At 42.2% G+C, this 21,072-nt stretch overlaps 1 protein-coding gene across 2 annotated transcripts in view; it reads right to left on the bottom strand.

Annotated features, from left to right (window-relative positions):
• GLI3 (GLI family zinc finger 3) overlaps window positions 1-21,072 on the bottom strand; it is a 287,197-nt gene that overhangs the window by 138,472 nt on the left and 127,653 nt on the right. The window lies entirely within an intron of this gene.

Genomic DNA, 21,072 nt, shown 5'->3' with positions numbered 1-21,072 from the left:
TGAACCGCTACAATTACATGATCAAGAGAACCTGGAGGAATACAAATCTAGTCGAATCCTAAGGAGGCTAAGTGTGCTTTAAAAACCCCAAACTGTATATCATTTAAAAAACATATTATGCAAATTAAGTTAATACCGGAATTATAAAGCGCTATTAAGAGCACTAAAGCCTCACGCACCAAAAAGTTTAGTTCTGACTTTGTGAACTGCAACAAATACTACTCACATATTTATCTCAACTGCAAGGGTTAGAAACCTGTTTGGTTAACGAAAACTGTGACACAGAAGACACTGAATCAATCACAGCATCAAGAGTCTCTGGGGAGAATCCAAGCTGGCACAGTCTCATGGAAGTCCCCACACTGGCCAAGAATGGTAAAATCGTAAAAGCTCTAAATAACTATGTCTTTAGGTTGTTAAAAGATTTTAGCCTGTTTTTCTCCCTCTACGTGATTGAAAGCAAAATTTTTTGAATAAATCACAAGCAGGAACCAACCCATATAACAATAAGAGCACAAGATATAAATAAACACCAGACTCACTAACTACCCTTAAAAGCCCTCTTGCACAGTTCAGACTTGCATAGTTTCCTTAAGGCCAAGAGGTTAGATGCCCTCCTAACAGAAGCACAGAGACCATTCCATAAAACTATACATACAACTGAGAAAGCCTGAGAGCCGACGGCATAAATTTTTACCTGCCTGCAAGAGGGAATATCGGGGTTGCTGCAGGGGCTCATACCTGGAGAGACTGTTCTTCAGGTATGTGGGTCATCAGGTCATGAAGGGCTTTCAAGGTACCTTGAGATTTTATGCTGGGAGTAATGTGCACTGGGCAACCCATTTCAGATAGCAATTCAACATTATGAACCAGTTATACGTTCAAAACTGTAGTATGTTATGTATGTTACACAGTATGTTATGTAGACTAAAAATTATAGTGGCGTGTATCACTTTGGCTAGAACATTCATGTGCAAAGCAGTTGATTAAAAAAAAACATTTTTTTAAAAATCATGATAACTGGATTTTCCAAAAAGGGAGCTAGGACCAAGAGAACTCCCCCAGTTTTAACAGAATATGTTAATGTAAAACACACACACATTCAGAATAGGCAGTGAATCCCATCTAAAATCTCAGGTTTACCAAAAAACCGTACCTATGTCTTTGATGACTTTTCAGGTAGCCTAAAGGTGATGACATCAGAGTGTGATCAAAGATTTAGCAGCAAACAGAGCAAGAAAAGCAAGCAAGGCATGGGGATTATGATGAGAGAATGGGTTGGCAACCACATGGATGTGGTGGGAGAATAAAGGCAGGAGTCGAAGATTACCCTAAGTTTGCAAAGCAGAGAAATCATGGAAGACATCAAATGTATGCACATTCAATCCAGAACTATCGTTTTAACCTCACTGTACAGCTCTACTGTTTTAAAAGCCTCACAGTTACTGTGGATGCTTGTAAGATCTATGAGTCATTTATGTTTTCCTTACATAAGTCACATGGAGAAACAATTAGCCTCTTGTAAGCGATGCAGTGGGTCACAAGAATGGAATACTTTTTATGTTCACAAAAAGTCTCCAGCTGCAGAAGAGAGAACAAGAAGTCACAGGCCAGGAGAACAGTAACTAAATTCTATGCAAATGTTTCTTTGTGAAGTTTTGAAAAATCTGAAATCTTGTCAAGTTAGATACTTCACAACTATTTAACAGAGCAGGAGGTCTCATGCACATTGTCTGCAGAGCACAGGTGGGCTACAGTGTGCTTTCAGGTGCCTCCAAACAAGAAAAAAATTGAAATTCTGAAGGGTTCTTCCACGGCAAACTACGGCCAAACAACAGCCAATGAACTGGAGTGGAGGTGGGGAAACACTGATTTGAAAGGAGTCACCGGCTTTTACATTTCTTTTATCAGATCCCACGGAAGATGTGGGCTGGTGGCAGCCATGTATCCGTTATATTTATTTAAGGGCAGCAAAACTGGTGGCAGCCATGTATCCGTTATATTTAAGGGCAGCAAAGGGCAACCACTGTCATGGGTTCTGAGAGCAGGACACCAGATCATTTTGCTTAACATCCAGGACCAGATCTCTGCTCCAGCACCTGGCAGCATAGCTAGGGTCAGCAGTGTTTAACATGGCTCCTGCCTGCTGTTGCCCCCAAGCCTGTACAGCTACCACCTGAGTTCCAAGGTGAATCGCTGAGATGCTGGCAGCTCTGCTCAGGGTATGTGGCCAAGTACAACCCTCCCCTTTCATTTGCCATTGACACTGTGGGGTTTGTTCAGCACTTGGGCCAAAAAGATTGTTTGGATCCCTCCCAATCTGATTTTAGGTCTCATTATGGGACTAGACAGCCTTGGTGACCCTCGTGGATGATCTGCGCAGGGAGATGGATAGGGGGAGTGTGACTGTTAATTCTCCTGGACCTCTCAGTGGCTTTCAATGCCACTGATCATAGTATCCTTCTGGACTGCACTCTCTTACAGTGGATTTGGTCCTACCTGGAGGGTAGGTTTCAGGTGCTGCTCAGCCCCTTGGCCACTGTCCTGTGGGGTCCCACAAGGCTCCCATCTCGTCTCCTATGCTCTTTAACGTCCACATGAAACCACTGGATGAAGTTATCTGGAGTTTTGGGCTGAGTACTCAACCAATATGCAGATAACACTCAGCTCTATGTTGCACTTCTGGCTGATCCCAGGGAGGCTACAGAAACCCTGAACTGGTGCCTGGAAGCAGTTTTGGAGCAGATGCATCTTAATAAACTGAAGTTTAATCCCAATAAGAAGGAAGTGCTCCTGGAGAGCAGAAGGTCTAACCCTGGATGTCACCCATTCTGGATGCAGTTGCACTCCCCTTGAAGGATCAAGTCTGTAGGCTGGGGATGTTCTTGGATCCAAGCCTAGTGGTGGACAGGCAGGTGGCAACTGTAGCCAGGAGTGTCTTTTCCCAGCTCTGATTGGTTAGCCAGCTGAGGACTTTTCTGAGCAGAAAAGATCTGGTCACTGTGGTGCATGCCCTGGTTACATCTAAATTAGATTATGGCAATGTCCTCTACACAGGGCTGCCCTTGGAAAGTATTCAGAAATTTCAATTGGTGCAGAATACTGGAACCATGAAGTTGACTGGAGTGGGTTGTAGGGACCTTATTACAGTTGCCTTGGCCTATCTACACTGGCTCCTAGCCTGTTTCTGGGCACAATTCAAGGAACTGGTATTGACCTTTAAAGCTCTATACTGATTGGGACCACCATACCTGAAGGACCGCCTACTCCTTTATGAACCTATCCAACTACAGTGGTCATCTTCTGAGGCCCTGCTTAGGCCGTCTGAGTTTAGGCTGGTGGAAACCCTAGAAGCTCTGAAACGCTCTCCCCAGGGAGACTTATCTGTCCCCTTCAGTTACCACCTTCATCAGCAGGTATTTTATTTGTTTGCTTGTTTGAGTTATTTATAGTACACCTTTCTCACAGGGACTCAAGACTGATTACACAGAGTGAGTCAGCACAATCAACAAAATGGTACATTCAGTAAACACTGCACTAGGATTGCAGAAATCTGGAACTAACCACAAATCTAAAAGATAGAACCAATGTACAGAATAAGTATTACTATAACATTAGGTGGTGCACAAATACTGTAATTTACTTAACTTACAGTAAGCTAAACATAGCAGTATAGATCACAGTCCCTAATCATTTCTCAAAGTAAGTTTGGTAACCAGTTTATTCAGTGAAACCCTACTACTCGTGCAAAAAGGCCCTCTTAAATATTTCAGTTTTGCATAGAAGAGTGAAAGCCTTCCAGACCTCCTTGGGCAGGCCATTCCCTAAGGTGGGAGTGACAACAGAGAAAGAACATGTATGGACAGTAGTTGATTTTGCCCCTTTGCAGGTTGGCACTTGCAGAAGGTCCTGTTCAGATGAGCGACGATGTCGTGACGGAGAGGCAGCCCTGCACTTAAGAGGGACCAAAAGACATGAAGGGCTTTATATGTAATAGCCAGTACCTTAAACTGAGCCCAGTAACAAATGAGCAGCCAATGGAGTGTCTGAAGAATGGGAGTAATATGCATGCCCTGTCTAGCTCCTGATAATAGCCACACCACAGCATTCTGGACCAGCTGTTAAGTTTCTGAGGCCCCGGTCACACGAGCCAGATAACGCGGGGGGGGAGAGGCGTGGCTCTTTGCGCTGGCACAATTAGACCCGCCAGAACACGATCAGATGCGACGGCGGCACACTGCGGTTTCATCCATCAAGACCGCTACCTTCCCAAATAGCATTACCTCTGTCATTTCAGGGTTTAGTTTCAATTTGTTCACTTTTAGCCAGTTATCCACAACAGCCAGGCAGCTGTTTAGGACCTCTACCGCATCACCAGAAGATTTGGATAAGGATATACAGGGTTGGCTATCATCAGTATATTGATGACAACCAACCTCATAATAATTGTAAATGATTTGACCTAAGGAGTTTACATAAAGATTGAAGAGCATGTGGGATAAAATCGCGCCTTGTGGAACCCCACAAAATAGGTCCCACAATGATGACAACTGGTTTCCAATAGCAAACCTTTGGGTCTGATCTGTGAAGAATTATTTGATCCAGTTCAAGGCACATCGACTGATACCTACTTCTGTCCCCAAGTGCCTCAACAAGATGGCATGATCTACTGTATCAAAGGCTTCAGATAAATCCAATAAGAAGAACAGAGGCATGGCCTTTTCTTACACTCAGATGGAGGTCATCAACTAAAGCTAGCAGCACTGTCTCTGCCCCACAGTCTGGCCTGAAGCTAGACTGAAAAGGGTCTAGAGCAGATGAGTTATCCAAGGAGACTTGGAGTTGGTCTGCTACTGCTCTCTCAATCACTCTGCCCAGAAAGTGTAGATTAGTGAGTAGAGACCAAGCGATAATTGGCCAAATCAATTTCTGAAGGGATAGTATTTTTAAGTAGTGGATGGATAACTAACTGCCTTTTTGACTGGCCAAGAGAAGGTGTCCCAAGTTAGTGACTGATTTATTATAGCTGCTAAGGGTTTGTTGATGTGGTCCTTACATGATTTTAGTAGCCAGGATGGGCAAGAGTCTAGGGTACAAGTACTGGCCTTCACAGATCCCAGGATCTTGTCAACATCTATCACGGAAACTGTTTTCTTATGCTCTATGAACAGACCAGGCCGAGTATTAGACCTTTCTTCTGGTGTACCTATGTTATAGCTGACATCCAGATCAATGCATATCCTTGATATTTTTTAGCAAAAAAAAACCTTAGCAAAATTATCACAGCTAATTGTTTGTCCCTGGGACAGTAAAGTTTCAGATTCTTTAAGTAGGTAGTGGTCAGGCCATTGTTCAGGGCGAATCTCCAGTCCTGAAATCTAACCTTCTGTAAAAGGCTCAATGCAAAAGATTTTTAGGTTGTGACCTCTTTCATGTGTTGGGCCAGTCACAATTTGGGAGATCCAAGGCAGTCAAAGATGCTATATAATCCTTGGCTGGTTTTGACAAGGTATCCTAGACATGAATGTTAAAATCTAGGAGTCTCCAGCATCACATCTGACAGTACTGCTCCAAATCATAGAGGGTGCCCACTGGGGAATTAGATGACCAATAGACAAGAAGAATGCCTAATCTATCCTTAGACTCTAATGTAAGGAGCATATCAGTGAGAGTTTGCTTTGGAAGTCTGCAGAAGGTGAAAGACTCTTGGCAGATAATAAACAGGCCTGCTCCTTGGCCATTTGTATGGTGTTGGTGGAAGACTGCATAACCAGTCGGTATTATTGGGGACAAACACACTATTTCATTTTCATCCAGCCATGTTTCTGTTATACAAGCAAGGTCAACTTCTTCCTGTAACATCTCACAGAAGAATGGAGTTTTGTGCTTCACTGATCTGGCATTGCACAACATTAGTGTACATGTGGGGGAAATGTGGGCCCCTTGGGATGCTACAGAGGTTAGGCAGACAGCAAGCATCATTGTTAAAGACTGGCCATCTGTGATAAATCTGCCCCCACACCTACCAGCTCCCATATGCATTAGGATATCAAACATCCTTTCCTAAGTAATCATTTCTCTCAACTGCTACCAATAAACCTGCCCAATAATCACCTTCTAGGCTGCAGTCACACACACTAAATAATCCACTTTCAGTGTACTTTCCAACTGGATTTTGCCAGTTCACACAGTAAACATCCAGTTGGAAAGTGCACTGAAAGTGGATTGAAAGTGGATTATTTAGTGTGTGTGACCTCAGCCATAGTGTCCACAGAAAACTATATAACAGTTCAGAAGTACAGTCATGATGCGGCAACTCTTTTGTTTTGTTTGGCTTTCCTTCAGTGATCCCTTTTTCCTACCCAGTGTTATAATTCTTGTTATTTTTTGTACATGGATTTTAGCTCTGGTTTTAATTGTTTTTATAATGTGCCTCGCTGGTTTTTAGTGTTTTAAAGACGCAATTTTCTCATGTATGTTTTTAATCTGTTAGTCTCTGCATTCAGTTCCTTATAATATCTTGGCTGGGAAATGTCTCTCAGTTACACAGAGCATGTGCAAACTCAATTTAACCTTTCAACCATCAAATGTTGAGGACAGATATGAGAACACAGATATAGAAGAAAACAGAGTTATCATTCAGAAGGCCTTAAAATTGCTTCCCAACATGGTGGCTGTAACAAAAAACAATTTGGTCATCTCCAAACAGCATGCAAACCAGAATAGTAACTATTTTCAGTATGTAACTATTTTAAAAACTGTGATGCACCTTCTCTGCCTGGGGGAGATCTACCTGGCACCTTCTCTCCTGTCTTTTATGTACCAGGCAAAATTGGTCATTCAGGCTTCTGTGTGTAAATTCCTGCTACCCGTTCTTCCCTTCCTGTTATTTGTCAACCAGAACTCAATTGGGGCTCTGCCTGCTTCCAGGTGCAATTGTAAGTTGCTCTTCAGCTTTATATTGGTGTCTTAAAACGTTTAATAGATTTTAATGTACAGTTTTCATGTTCTGCTTTACTGATGATCTGTGAGCCCCTTTGTATCCCACCACATTGGGAGAAAGGCCACACAGAAATTTCTAAAATGTAAACTAACTGTGCAGACTTACAAGAAGAGTTTTTTAAAACACTCAGCAAATAACAGAAGCTGTTCAAATACTCAATATGTAGAACTATAGATACATTTTTCATGGGCTACAATCTTCACATTACTAGAGCACTCCCATAAACAGGTATTGTGACATATCACATCAGATTTTGAACAGATAAATCAGTTCCTAGTTGCCATAAAAGGTCTTTTTCTTTCTTTAAAAATGCCAAATTGTTTAGATTCTGTCTCTTACACCACTTGCTGTGCCAACAAGTTTTGAACTGATCCTTCGTCTTAGGAAACTGCAGTAGATTGCTAATGTGAACACCAAAGTACCATTTCCACTAATAATTGCAAATGCCTCTGCCCACTTGCCCCCTCCTCCACACAACATAAACATCTAGGCCTTGATCCCCAATGCACTCCATATGGGAAAGCTCTCTGCAGCGGTCCCAACCCCCCACCAGCTTCCAGAAGGCTCAGCATAAATTACAGAGACTCACAGGAGCACACGGCTGACAGACATTTCAGTACATGTGGAGCATTTTCCATCAATCACTAGCCCCGGAGGTCACAGGGCAGTCTGAAATCAGGAAGGAATGTACTGAGGGAGGGAGAGAGGGAGGGAGAGAGGGAGGTTCAAATAAAAAGGACACAGAGATTACAATCCACAAACTATTTAATCTGGAGGAGTTTCAATGACAAGCCAAAGAAGCAGTATAGCACAACCTCAGGACTACTCCAGAGTAATAACGGCTTTGTAATTCAGCTACAAAGAAGAACCCGTTTACTACTTTTATGGGAGATCAGTAGGTACTTTAGTCTTACTTAAGAGCCTGGCATTTGGATTAACCATCTGAAGCATTAACCTAACCATAACTGTTTGTATTCATTGCCTCCAAAGACAAATACCCCTTCATGTTGCCCAGGACTTGGATTGCCAAAATCATATTACTGAAACAGGCATATTAAGGGGCTTTCAGAAGCAGTTTCTATGGAACAAGCATATCCTAAAAAATATAGCAATATTAAGGGATGGCATCTGAGTGAAGCACCAAGAAAGTTTTACAGCAAGCAGAATATCATTCTAACAAGCGTAATCCTCTTTATTCTGGATGGAGATTTCCCATTTGGTATTTAAGCAAGGTATTTTAATACGGCACTGTTAATTGCAATGGACTTAGATTTATAAAACTCTGCAACGCTTAAAGGAATTTATGGATATATATTTTTGGAGAGAGGCTCTGCAGTAGTAATAAGTGCATAACAAGCAGAAAAACAGGGTTGAACTTACCTGTAACTGCTGTCCATTGAATGGTCTTCTGTGCATGACTGCAGGCCAGCTGAGAGGAGCTTTCAAGCTATTCTGAAGAAGCTTCTAAGCTCTGGAGTGCTCCCCCTCCCCTCTGTCTACAGGGATCCCTTTTCCCACCCAAAAGGTCATGTGACAAGAGGCACGGCTAGCACTTCTTCCCTCAGTCCCCTTCACTGCCATGAGGAGCTCCCTGCATGGTGGCAGCCTGCATTGGGGAAAGGAGAGAGGGACCACTCGATGAACAGCAGTTACAGGTAAGTGCAGCCCTGTTTTCACCTTTGTGGCTTCTGTGCAGCCCCACACTGGAGAATAGCAAGCTCACCTGCCCTAGGAGGACGGTGTGGGCTGATAATTGCTTGTAACATTGCTTTTCCCGCTGCAGCTTCCTTTCCGGAGTTCATGTCCATCGAGTAGTGCTTGATGAGCATCGATGGAGTGGACCATGTCACTGCCTCGCAGATGTCCTCCAGGGTGAGTCTGGCTTGAAAGGCTGCCGAAGATGCCCAGGCCCACGTCAAGTGAGCTTTCTGGGATACATGGCAGGAGACCTTAGCGTCACTGTTATTGCAGAGACTACTCAGTGGGAGACTGACTGTGCTAATGCAACTCTCCCCTTTTCTGTTCCTTTCAAATATATGAATAAGATTCTATCTCTCCTGAAGCTCTGTGTTCTTTTAAAATAAAAAGGAGTGCCCTCCTCATGCCTAGTGTATGTAGTGTTCTTTCTGAGCCTGACATCGGTGATCGGAACAATACTGGGAGAGTGATGGCCAGATTGAGGTGGAATTGTGAGACCACTTTAGGCAGGAAACCTAAACCACAAAGATGAACCCTCAGTTAAAGTTTTCCACTCTCTATGCCAGGTTTCACTTGTTGATTTTGCTTTTTACGCAGCCATAAAAAAAAAACAATGACACTTAACAGCAAACATATACATTAAATAATAATACAATAACAAAGATTTATGCTTTTGGTAATCAGCGCCCCCTGTGCACATTATTCTGTTGCAATCCTTAACAGCAGCCAGTATTATTAGCCCTGTATTGCAGATGAGGGGTAGGGTGGGTTAAGAAGCTACTTAAGGTCTAAGGCCATTAAGAAAGTTTATGGCACAGACAAGATCTGAACCACAGAGCTGCCAGAGTACAGCTCATTCTCTTACAGTGCAATCCTCAACAGCATTAAACTCTTCTAAGCCCCCGACACAGAAGGATATAACTGTTTAGGAGGACTGCAGTGTTAGCCACGAGCCTCTGACCATGAAAAAAAACCTCACTAACACTACATTAACTTGGATTTCTCGTGCTTAACAAGCAGAATTTGTATATATTTTACCCCACATCCTCTTTGAAATGTTTATCTGTTAATTAGAATGTTTATTTCCACAAATTCAGACAGCAGATTACAAAACAATGCCTTCGGCCTGTAGCATAATGGTACGTATAAGAGTACACTATATACAACCCAACACGAAATTGTATCTCATCCTCAGGGTATTGCCTCCTATTCTACTGTACTGCCATTAAACTTAAAGCCAGCCATGTGGGAAATCCTCCCCCCACCACTCCCATAAGCATACCACCAGTGTCTACAATCTCTCTTAACCCAAATTGTGAAAATAAAATCTGATGCCCAAATCTTACTCCCATCTGACCAAATCATGTTCCACTAGGGTTTTTAATGAGTAATTACAGATTAAGTGCAGTCTTGAATTTTTTACTCATTTTAATTGAGCATTATGAGTGTTCCGGCCGATATGGATTTCACCAGATATCCAATACAAGTCTTTGATTCTGTTTGATGTATACTTGGAATTCCTGATCCAGATATTCCATGCACGTGCACAATAATATGTGCACACAGATGCCTTAAACACAGCAAAACCAATAATCATATGCCAGTTGTACTGGCTATGTTTTTCATATTAAGAGCTACCCGACCAAATAAAGATGGAGTATTGAGAGGAAGGGTCTGTCAGGAGAGCTCCTTAAGCACAATTTCCTGGATCCTTTTATTTTATCCTTAATTCATCTCAGCCTTTTACAAATATAGCATTCTGTGAAAGCCAGACAGGTATCTGTCCCAACAGTATGATGTACGTTTTACATGCATGGAAGAATAATGGTCACTTCACAACCACAACATTCTTACATGGAAGGATGGCACCAATGGATTGTTCACTCTCTGTGTACGGCTGAAAAACCATGGTATGTGGCCAAGTGCAAGGTGATGCACATTGGAGCCAAAAATCCTAAATATAAATACACATTGATGGGGTCTGAACTGGCAGAGACTGAGCAAGAGAGAGATCTTGGAGTTGTAGTGGATAACTCACTGAAAATGTCGAGACAGTGTGTGACTGCAATAAAGAAGGCCAATGCTATGCTGGGGATTATTAGGAAGGGTATTGAAAACAGATCAGCCAATATAATAATGCCCCTATATAAATCAATGGTGAGACCTCATTTGGAATACTGTGTGCAGTTCTGGTCACCACACCTTAAAAAGGATATTATAGCTTTGGAAAAAGTGCAGAAAAGGGCAACTCGAATGATAAAAGGGTTGGAACACTTTCCCTATGAGGAAAGGTTAAAGCGCTTAGGGCTCTTTAGCTTGGAGAAAAGACGACTGAGGGGTGACATGATCGAGGTTTATAAGATTATGCATGGGAAAGAGCAGGTAGAGAAAGAGGTACTTTTCTCCCTTTCTCACAATACAAGAACTCGTGGGCACTCCATGAAACTGCAGAGCGGTCGGGTTAGAATGGATAAAAGGAAGTACTTCTTCACCCAAAGAGTGATTAACACTTGGAATTCACTGCCACAGGAAGTGGTGGGTGCTACAAGCATGGATGGCTTCAAAAGGGAATTAGATAAGCATATGGAGCAGAGGTCCATCAGTGGCTATTAGCCACAAGGTATAGCTAGGGGCTCTGGGGCAAGTGATGCTCTGTCTTCTTGGTGCTTGGGGGGGGTCAACAGTGGGAGGGCTTCTAATGTCCTGGCCCCACTGCTGGACCTCCTGATGGCACTGGTATTTCTGGCCACTGTGTGACACAGAGTGTTGGACTGGATGGGCCTTTGGCCTGATCCAACATTGGCGTCTCTTATGTTCTTATGTTCTTATGTTCATGGTATCTATGGCTCCTGGTGTGCGCACCAAGTTTTAAAAAGCCCTACAAACAGGTTTAATGTTAATTCCTGCAAGGTAGCCCTTAACTAACTACAATTTGATCTATGTATCTATACGCATATGACAACATTACCTGAAATTTTAAACAATGTTATCTTGCCCTGAAACACACTTGGTCATAAGTCTCAAAAGCACTTCTGGGGAATCCTCCTGCATTAAGTTCTTCATTCAACCTTGGCTGTACCTTATTTGAGTTTCTGAGGAGAGGAAAAGAGAAAGGCAAAGTGTTCCATCATTGTAACAGAGCTGTCTACATCTACTCTTCATGATGAGGAGAAACCCATGCAACTGGCATTCACCATAATTATCCAGTTCAGAGTTTATTATTTACACATGAGCAATACAGCTGTTGAACATCATAACTCACGCAGTACGTATAATAACTTCTCTAGTCATCTCCTGTTGCAGCCCTTGACAAAATACCACATGATGATTTTTCCAAAGTCAAGCTAAAACTGCTGAAGCAGAATAAAGTGCCACTAAACCTGGCTACCCCCTATTTATCATACAATTTCCTGACTGATGGTTTCACAAACCAGCTGCTAAGTGCTGTGTACTCTACTGCCAGGAAAGTAACATGCTAAATGGGAGACAGGGAGAATAATGTACTAAACTGGTAGAATCAGTTTTACTACGGGAATTAGAACACTTCTGCACACAGGTAAGCAGTAAATTCTACATGCCTGTAGGTACACAAAAAGGGGGGTCTTTGAAAAGCTCTGAATATTTAAATGGAAGTAATCTTCAAACAGCTATATGAAAGAGCACCTATTGAGAGAGCTTGGCTTGAAGCAGACTGGAAAACGATATAAATACATTACTTGTATGTGTGTGTGGGGGGGGGTATAGCTGCAAGTCTGATTTACTGTAGGCTCATTCCACCCAGTATAATTTCTCTTACCAAAATCTATCCTGAAGAGTAAGCAGTATCACTCCTTGAACCTATATCACTACCTAAATTTCAGTCCAATGTATTTTTGCTCTGAATAATTCACTCAATAACTACCTGCTTTCCAAAGCAGTGGGGGGGGGGGGAAAGAAAAATGGTGCCTACAAGAAAGGAGTGGTTTGAAAATGGCAGCCAAAGCATGTGGCTATTCTGGGAACATGATGCCGACAGAAACAGTGAGGCAGAATCTTTCTCTTAAGGAATCTGGACACAGATGAGGTTGAAGGCACCCACTAGTAAGATACGGTCATGCTACTGATGATATAGTTCACTGGAAATTAAGAGCTTGTATTGTATCATAATTGACAAGTATTATTTGAAGCTGTATCAGCTCATGAATGATGCTGGTGACCAATGCCACCCTTGAATCTTAAAAGTGCATGGGGAATACTGCTTACCAACTTCATACAGGCTACCAATCGAAGGTTAAGTGGCTTCACCACAGTTATGGGATTGTACTAACACCCTTGATGTGTGTGCCAAACAGCAGCATGCATGGTTGTTTTGCTTGGCATGCTGGGCTGCTTCTCCACCCAAGCAACTGATCTGAGCCCTTGAGACACAAACAGTGCCATGGGGATCAGCAGCACAGGAGAAGGCAATGGGTTACTGACGCCTGTCATCACCTCCTGATTTGTGTAGCCACCAGCCAGTAATTCTCTGAGATGCTAACAGCACCACTGGTGCTTGGGTTGCTCCCACTATGTCTGGGCAAGCACAATCCTTATCTCTCCCCTTCCCCTTCTGTTTAACAGTCATGGCATAAAGGTTCTCTTATGGCCCAAGCTAGTCCACTCTTGTAAGATCTCAAAATCTAAGCAGGGGTGGCCAAAAAAATCAGTATTGAACCCCCCCCAAAAAAATCAGTATTTCCTGAATCCCACTACCGGTATGGTATTCAAATTTTTTCCAGCTCCATTATACCCTATAGGAACCATTATAGTCAATGGTCCCCATAGGGTATAATGGAGAATCGAGCAAGGAGTATCTGGGGCTCTGTGGGGGCTGGTTTTGTTTTGTTTTTTAGGTAAAGGTATGAAATTTTCAGCACAGCTGCTGGTGCCTCTCCTCAACTCCCCTCCCCATTTCAAAAAGATTGGACCAGGGGGTCCAATTCTGTGAGCCCCAGAAGAAAGTGCCCTCGTCCTCCATTGTTTCCAACTGAGGGGAAGAAAGACATCTAAAGGGAATGTGGTGTCTTTAAATGCTTTTTACAAGCCACGGCTGAACTTTAAATGCCCTTTAACTTCAACTATCCAACAGACCTGAAAAATCCTGAATTCTTTTTTGGATATCAAAATAAATAGCCCACTATTCAGCTGAAAAAAATATCCAGAAAACACTGATACTGTATTTTTGAGTATTTTTTTCAGCTCAGTTTAGTTGAATATACACCCCTAGTTGCTATGCCAAGGCAGGCAATGGCAAATGACCTCTCAGCGCCTCTTGTCTTGAAAACCCTACGGGGTTGCCATACGTTGGCTGTGACTTGACATCACTTTCCACCACCGCCTCTGTACTAGCTACATCACCCAAAAACCGTCTCAATGGTAGGACTGTTCACATCACTTTGAGAGGGGGGGAAATGCAAACAATTTAGCTCTAGTGCTTAGTTTTGACTGATTACAGATAAGGACTAATGTGACTAAACACCCCACACATGTACTTATTTTGACAATGCCTATGCCACCTCTCCAGGGACCTACTTGAGGCTACTCACAATGTAAAAATACAATTTAATAGTAAAAACACAGGAATAATCAACAATAAAGCAAGCCATAATTCCAAGCCAGGAGCATGAAACAGCCTAAAACAATATTCAATCCTCAGGCTAGAAGCAGATCATAAAATGGGTTAAAAATAACCCTTTGGTTAAAAATGGGTTAAAAGTATTTTCCATTTCTAAAGATTCATTTTTCATTAAATTAACAATAAATGGATGCCAAAGCTGATACAATACTAGGAAACTTGCAATTAGTGTTTATCAGGTGATTATCTCTAGGAACTGTGTGAGAAAACACATGCATGTTTTACTGATTTGTAAACTAGAGTGGGGGTAAGAACCACAAAAACATGTAATAATCCAAATTAAAAAAAACTAAATTAAGAACTCACCTGACTGGCTGTGCACATCAAATCAAAACCAAAGCTAAAATACTTATTGCTAGACTTCCTCTCCTCTCACACTGTGGAATGGATATTGTAATCAAATTTGCAGCATTGCTGCTGGTGACTCTCCTCAAAAACGTGGTCCCTTTAAATGAAGGCATTTAAAGGGCTCACAATGAAAGTGATGCAGTCCCTCAGTGACCTCCATGGAAAATTCTGCTTAAATGGATAAGTGAGCGACTATGTCCATGTGGCATCTCATGCACAGTTCTGGGATGTGCTAAAAAAAGTGTCTCAGCAACATTCAGAGCCTTCCCCCCCTTAAATTTAAACAATGTAAGAGAAATACATGCTATATTGCCTTTAAATATTTAGGTATTATCCCAATATAAGTAAGACTTTTTTTCCTAACATTTAAACCACTCTTGACATTATTATTTTTCCTCAGCAAACAAATATTTGTTGATAATGGTAAATAAAATTAACCCAGGCTACTTCTGAAATTTGTTCTCTAAATGAAAGTCAATAAAACATGCAAAAATGGCTACCTAGCTCTGTCTGTGATTTCCACCTGCATCACATTTGCAGGTGGGGACACAGAAAGCGAGGCTCAGGAAGAGGTTCTTAACTGGCAGGCTGGTCAGTGCAAAACAAAATCCCTGAAGATATATAACTGGATCTCAGGGAGCAGAGACTTAGCCCTAGCTTTCTTCAGAACATGTTAGTTTTCCATGTGCAGAGATTTTTTTTTAACATGGAACGGCATTCAGTCATGTGAATCCACCTCTGCAGTCTGAAGCAGTACAACCCAGACATAGATTTAGCACTCCAGTGATAACTAGGCCTAATTCTATCACAGAGAAATTTACTAGGCATATCTTCCAAGAATCTCTAGACTGAGAAGAAAGTTGAACCCAGCAAAGGGAAAAAACTCATTTAACTCTGCCATCCTGCCCTTGAAGCTGGATGCTTGAATCTAAAGTCCGTGCCTACTCTTGGAACCCCCTTCTAAACTTCATGCTTTCAACTCTCACCTTTCTTCTCGGCCTTGATTTCATCTCCGACAGCGCTGAGGGCTAGAGTATTGTTTCAAGTGAAAGGGATATGTTCTCTTCATCAAACGAGATACTTCCCCTGGGTTTGAAAGCAAGACTTTCCCGTCTACTTTCATAATGAATAAAACAGAACCTTCTAAGAAACTTTAATGATAATAACATTTTCTATAAAAATGTCAAACCAAAAGCAATCTTCTTGGGAGGCTTGCTGAACTGAAGGCCTGGGTAACTCAAATCAGTAGGAGTCCTCTGACAGGCATGCAAGGTTTCCTTTTTGCTCTTTTTCTGATTTATTGTTTGTCCAACTGGCTTTGCACAATCAACATTCCAGGGCTGGTTTTTAAGACACTGGAAATGACCAATATGCACACACTGAACACACCTGCCATGAGTGCAAAATGCAGAAATTATGCTGCATGTTTTTGAGGTAGAGAAAGAGGTACTTTTCTCCCTTTCTCACAATACAAGAACTCGTGGGCACTCCATGATATTGCTGAGCAGTCGGGTTAGAACGGATAAAAGGAAGTACTTCTTCACCCAAAGAGTGATTAACACTTGGAATTCACTGCCACAGAAAGTGGTGGCGGCTACAAGCATGGACGGCTTCAAAAGGGAATTAGATAAGCATATGCAGCAGAGGTCCATCAGTGGCTATTAGCCACAAGGTATAGATAGGGACTCTGGGGCAAGTGATGCTCTGTCATCTTGGTGCTTGGGGGGGTCAACAGTGGGAGGGCTTCTAATGTCCTGGCCCCACTGGTGGACCTCCTGATGGCACCTGGTATTTCTGGCTACTGTGTGATACAGAGTGTTGGACTGGATGGGCCCTTGGCCTGATCCAACATTGGCATCTCTTATGTTCTTATGAGAAGAGGGGGCCTCTTGCAAGTCTCTTCTCTGTCCGGAGAACCGCAACTGAACTCTCCACACCGCTAAAAACTGCTTAGGAAATTCACATAATACTTTAAAATCATGCGCACATTGTGCTGTGGAACTGCTGGCTACCTGCATTGTAGGCCCAGAAATAAATTAGGTAAAGAGCAGTTAACTCCTTTGCCTCTCTGAGAAAGATGACATATTCTGCTGCTGGGTAGACCTGCTGCTGTCCCCTGAGTCCCTGTCAGAGAAGACTCTCCGGTGCAAGGGGTAAGGTGAGAACACGACCACTGTATTCCCAAGTACAGTACTTTATGTCTTCCACAGCCATTTGCTTGTCAGGAAGGTTATGATCCTGCCCTCTTCCCACAACAGCAGAGATCCTCGAGGAGACAGCAGTATCATGGATGTGGGTGCAAGTTTTCCCAAAACCGTGTCCACAAATGTAGGCCTTTAAACTATTAAACTCAATGGCTCCTGGTGGGAGAAAACAAAAGAACTATGGTCTGGGGATGGTGGGGGATATGACTGGTTTCCCAGTTGTGCTCCAGATGGCAGCCCATTTTATTCTTGTATGAAGAAAAAAGGAATTATGACATCCAGGGCTACTGGTGCTGCGGGGCAAAAATCTGCACTCACCGTAGACTGCAACAACTTGGAGACATCTAGGTACAGATTCTGGTATGGCCCCCAGTGCCCTAAGTCTGGCCCTGAGAAGTGCATCAGAAAGTCTCCAGGACTGGAAAAGTCTTTTTTGGTGGTGGTTGTTTTTAAGAAAATGTGAACTGGGCATGATGGAGTCCCTTTATATTGGAGAACTTCACAGTTTGCTTCGCTCATTCCGCTTCTGCAGTTGGCTCTCATGTGAGTTTCCAGAGCTGATTTCTTCATACTGTATAAAAAGCTACCACAGAGCATCCAGAGCAAACATCAGAAAACGGAACATTATTCCAGCTGGAATTCCCACCTTGGCAAGGCAAAGTAGGGAGACCTAGTATTACATTGCTTGGTGTCTATTTTACCACCTTTGTGTTTATGTAAACCAAAGCATCTTGTGGGAACATGCCTTATTTGTTTTTAGTGGCTCCCTAACAATCTGGGTGCCAAATGCTCAGAGAAGTAGCTATCTGAGCTGGAAGTAAAAAAGGGGGCTGGAAATGATTTCATCAACTGGCAGTCACTGAAAGCTCCTTAGCATGCCGGATTTGCTGCAGGTATTGGCTACACGCTGCTGGCTGGCTTTCAACTGGAGTGCTTTATTGCTTTCCACAGTCACTGCAGCTCTACTGTGTTCATGTTTAAAACAGCTACACTGCTTTTTAAAATCCCTTTATTATTTTTTTAAATTAATAAATAATAAAGTACATATCTTAATATTAAAATACCATTTAGATTTTAAATGTTTCATCAGAAAAACCCCTAACTAAAATGAGGTAATTCAGTAACTTATGCAATATTCCTACCCTTTAAAATCCCTTATTAGTAATTTTTCTTCTTACTTATATGAAAAACTTAACACATAAGCATGTTTAAAATTCTTAAAAGAATGTCATGCAGGACCCAAATTTGCTATATTATTTAAGTTATTCTCATCCAAAATGTACTAGAAGTTGTACAACAAAGAGGCAGAGGTAACCCTATTGTAATGTATTTTTTAACTGCACAGGAACATGGTAGTAGGCTTACTCAGGTCTAGGTCTGCTAATCCACTCTTCTGTAACCTTGAAGCTTGATTACTGAAATGTACTTGAGGCGGGCTCCCTAAATGAAAGCTCCTTGTAAACTTTGCAGGTAGTGCAAACTTAGCCTGCCCGCCTTCTAACAAGAGCAGCTCTTGTTTTACACAGGCTGCCTACTTGTTTTGGGGTTTAATCTAAGATGCCTGTTCCTACTTACAAAGTCTTTTATCACCTGGGACACCCATATTTGAAGGACCACCTCCATCTTTATCCACAAAGGTAGCAACTGCAAATCAACTTTTACTGGCTCTTCCACCCTTTAGGAGTGTAAAACTCTTCTCAGTTAGGGCACCTCTAGTGGTGGCCCAAACCACGTGAGGCAATCAAAAGAGTACAATCTCTTCAGTCAATGTTTGTCAAGTATAACGCAGTCTTGTATGAAATGATTTTTCACAGAGGATCTGGAACTGTCCATAAGAAATACAGTTCTCTCTTAATTCAAGGGCTTCTACAATCTCAGGCAAGTAGTTTAGGCTTTTTTCTAGTTGCCCCTTTACTTTTGATGAATGCTTTATTTATGTTATTGATGTTACTGATGCCTGTAGGTATACTTTATGAGCTACCTTGGGTCTGCCTGGGGAAAGACGAGATATAAGCAGTTCATTTCAACAAGGAGATTCCTCAGGAGATCTTCCTGGGACATGGGAGGGGATGTCATTTGCATTGTCAGAAGGATATTCATGGCAATATAATGGGAAATGTTCCTATATACAAAGCTACTTCCAAGATACCAGAGCCATTTGGAGAGGAATTTCTAGGACACCAACTTGTAATACAGATTCATAAGGTAACTACGAAAATAATGGGATAACCACAAACATTCCTGTTGAATTATACTATTATTAATCTCGGCCTCTCTCTACATATCTTTGAAAACCTATCTTCAGAGCCTTTTCAGGCCATTGCTGAAGACTCAACAGAGCATGGGAAAAACAGATAAAATGATAAAGAGGATATTATCCATCACCAACTGATGTTCTGCTCAGGCAAGGAGAAATGAGGAACCGTGCTCCAAAGGGATCCAAGTCAAACACTGCAGCTGAACTTTTTCAAAAGCAGCACATCTTCCCATCTTCTAGGGAGCATGTACACACTGTAAGCCAAGCATGACCAAGAGATAAACTCAATGTCTCCAATCAAAGCAGGTCGTGACATGCCTCTCTTCATGTCTGACCAATGGCAAGCTGAACTAGGAAGACGACTTCTTCATTTCTCAGCATAGTTCAGCTTCTATCCTCCTTATGGAGGAACAGGCTAGGCTGCACCATACCAAGAAAAGCTGGATGCATTTCTTTCCTACTCCCAGCCCAGCCTCTACAATGTCATCTGGGCAAACTTAGGCACTAGGAAATAGAGAGTACGGGGCAAAGCAACAAGCTATAGCCCAAAAGATAACATTTAGTTAATATTAGATGGCTAAAAAACGTTTGCAGCATCTTATAATCCCCTCTTGTCACTGATCTTCTATATGCACACTGGATAACACTGCCTCATTTTCCCCATATGATCATCAAGCTTGTTGCTATATCGTTACAACTGGGGATGGCAGCTTGCCAAAGGAGGAAATGTTGGGTTGGATTCAACCAGCTTTTCTGCTGGTGAAAAAGGACGGAGAATCTTGGATCCCAGGAATGTGAATTCTGTCACTGCTTCCATTACTTCCCCTTCTATTTGCCAAGGAGTGATGGGGCCGGATGCCATGATCTTAGTTTTTTTTAATGTTGAGTTTCAAGCCAACTTTTGCACACTCCTCATTCACCCTAAGCAAGAAACTCTTTAGGTTCTCTTCACTTTCTGCCATTAGAATGGTAGCGTCTGCATATCTGAGGTTGTTGATATTTTCCCCCGGCAATCTTAATTCTGGCTTGTGATTAATCCAGACCGGCATTTCACATGATATACTCTGCATATTAATTAAATAAGCAGGGTGACAATATACATCCTTGCTGTACTCCGATGCTAAATCAATCAGTTGTTCCATATCCAGTTCTAACTGTCGCTTCTTGACCCTTATACAGGTTTCTCAGGAGACATGTGAGGTGATCTGGTACACCCATCTCTTTAAGGACTTGACACAGTTTGTTGTGATCCACACAATCGAAGGCTTTAGCATATAGTTTGAACATTTCTTGGCATTGCCCTTCTTTGGAATTGGAATGTACACTGACCTTTTCTAATCCTGTGGCCACTATTGCGTTTTCCAAATTTGCTGGCATATTGAGTGCAGCAGCACTTTAACAGCATCATTTTAAGACTTTGAATAGCTCAGCTGGGCTACCGTCACCTCTGCTAGCTTTGTTGTTAGTAATGCTTTCCAAGGCCCTTTTGACTTCGCACTCCAGGATGTCAGTGATCACACCATCGTGGTTGTCAAGGACATTTAGATCCTTCTTGTATAGTTCTTCTGTTTATTTTTGCCACCTCTTCCTAATCTCTTCTGCTTCTCTTAGGTCCCTACCGTTTTTGTCCTTTATCATGGCCAGCTTTGCACACAACATTCCCTTGATTTCTCCAGTTATCTTGAAGAGATCTCTAGTCCTTCCCATTCTATTGTTTTCCTCTATTACTCTGCAGTGTTCATTCAGGAAGGCCTCCTTATCTCTCCTTGCTGTTCTCTGGATATCTGCATTCAGTTGGGTAAATCTTTCCTTTTCTCCTTTGCCTTTTGCTTTCCTTCTTTCCTCTATGTTGGAATTGCAAGTTGCTTACACTTCAGCCATTACAGAGTTAAATGTTGTTTGTTAGCAA

This window comes from Gekko japonicus, unplaced genomic scaffold, assembly GCF_001447785.1.
Source record: "Gekko japonicus isolate JY-2015 unplaced genomic scaffold, Gekko_japonicus_V1.1 scaffold1708, whole genome shotgun sequence".
Taxonomy (NCBI): Eukaryota; Metazoa; Chordata; class Lepidosauria; order Squamata; family Gekkonidae; genus Gekko; species Gekko japonicus.
Note: the sequence above shows the minus strand (reverse complement) of the source record. Positions and strands in the feature narration are given on the sequence as shown.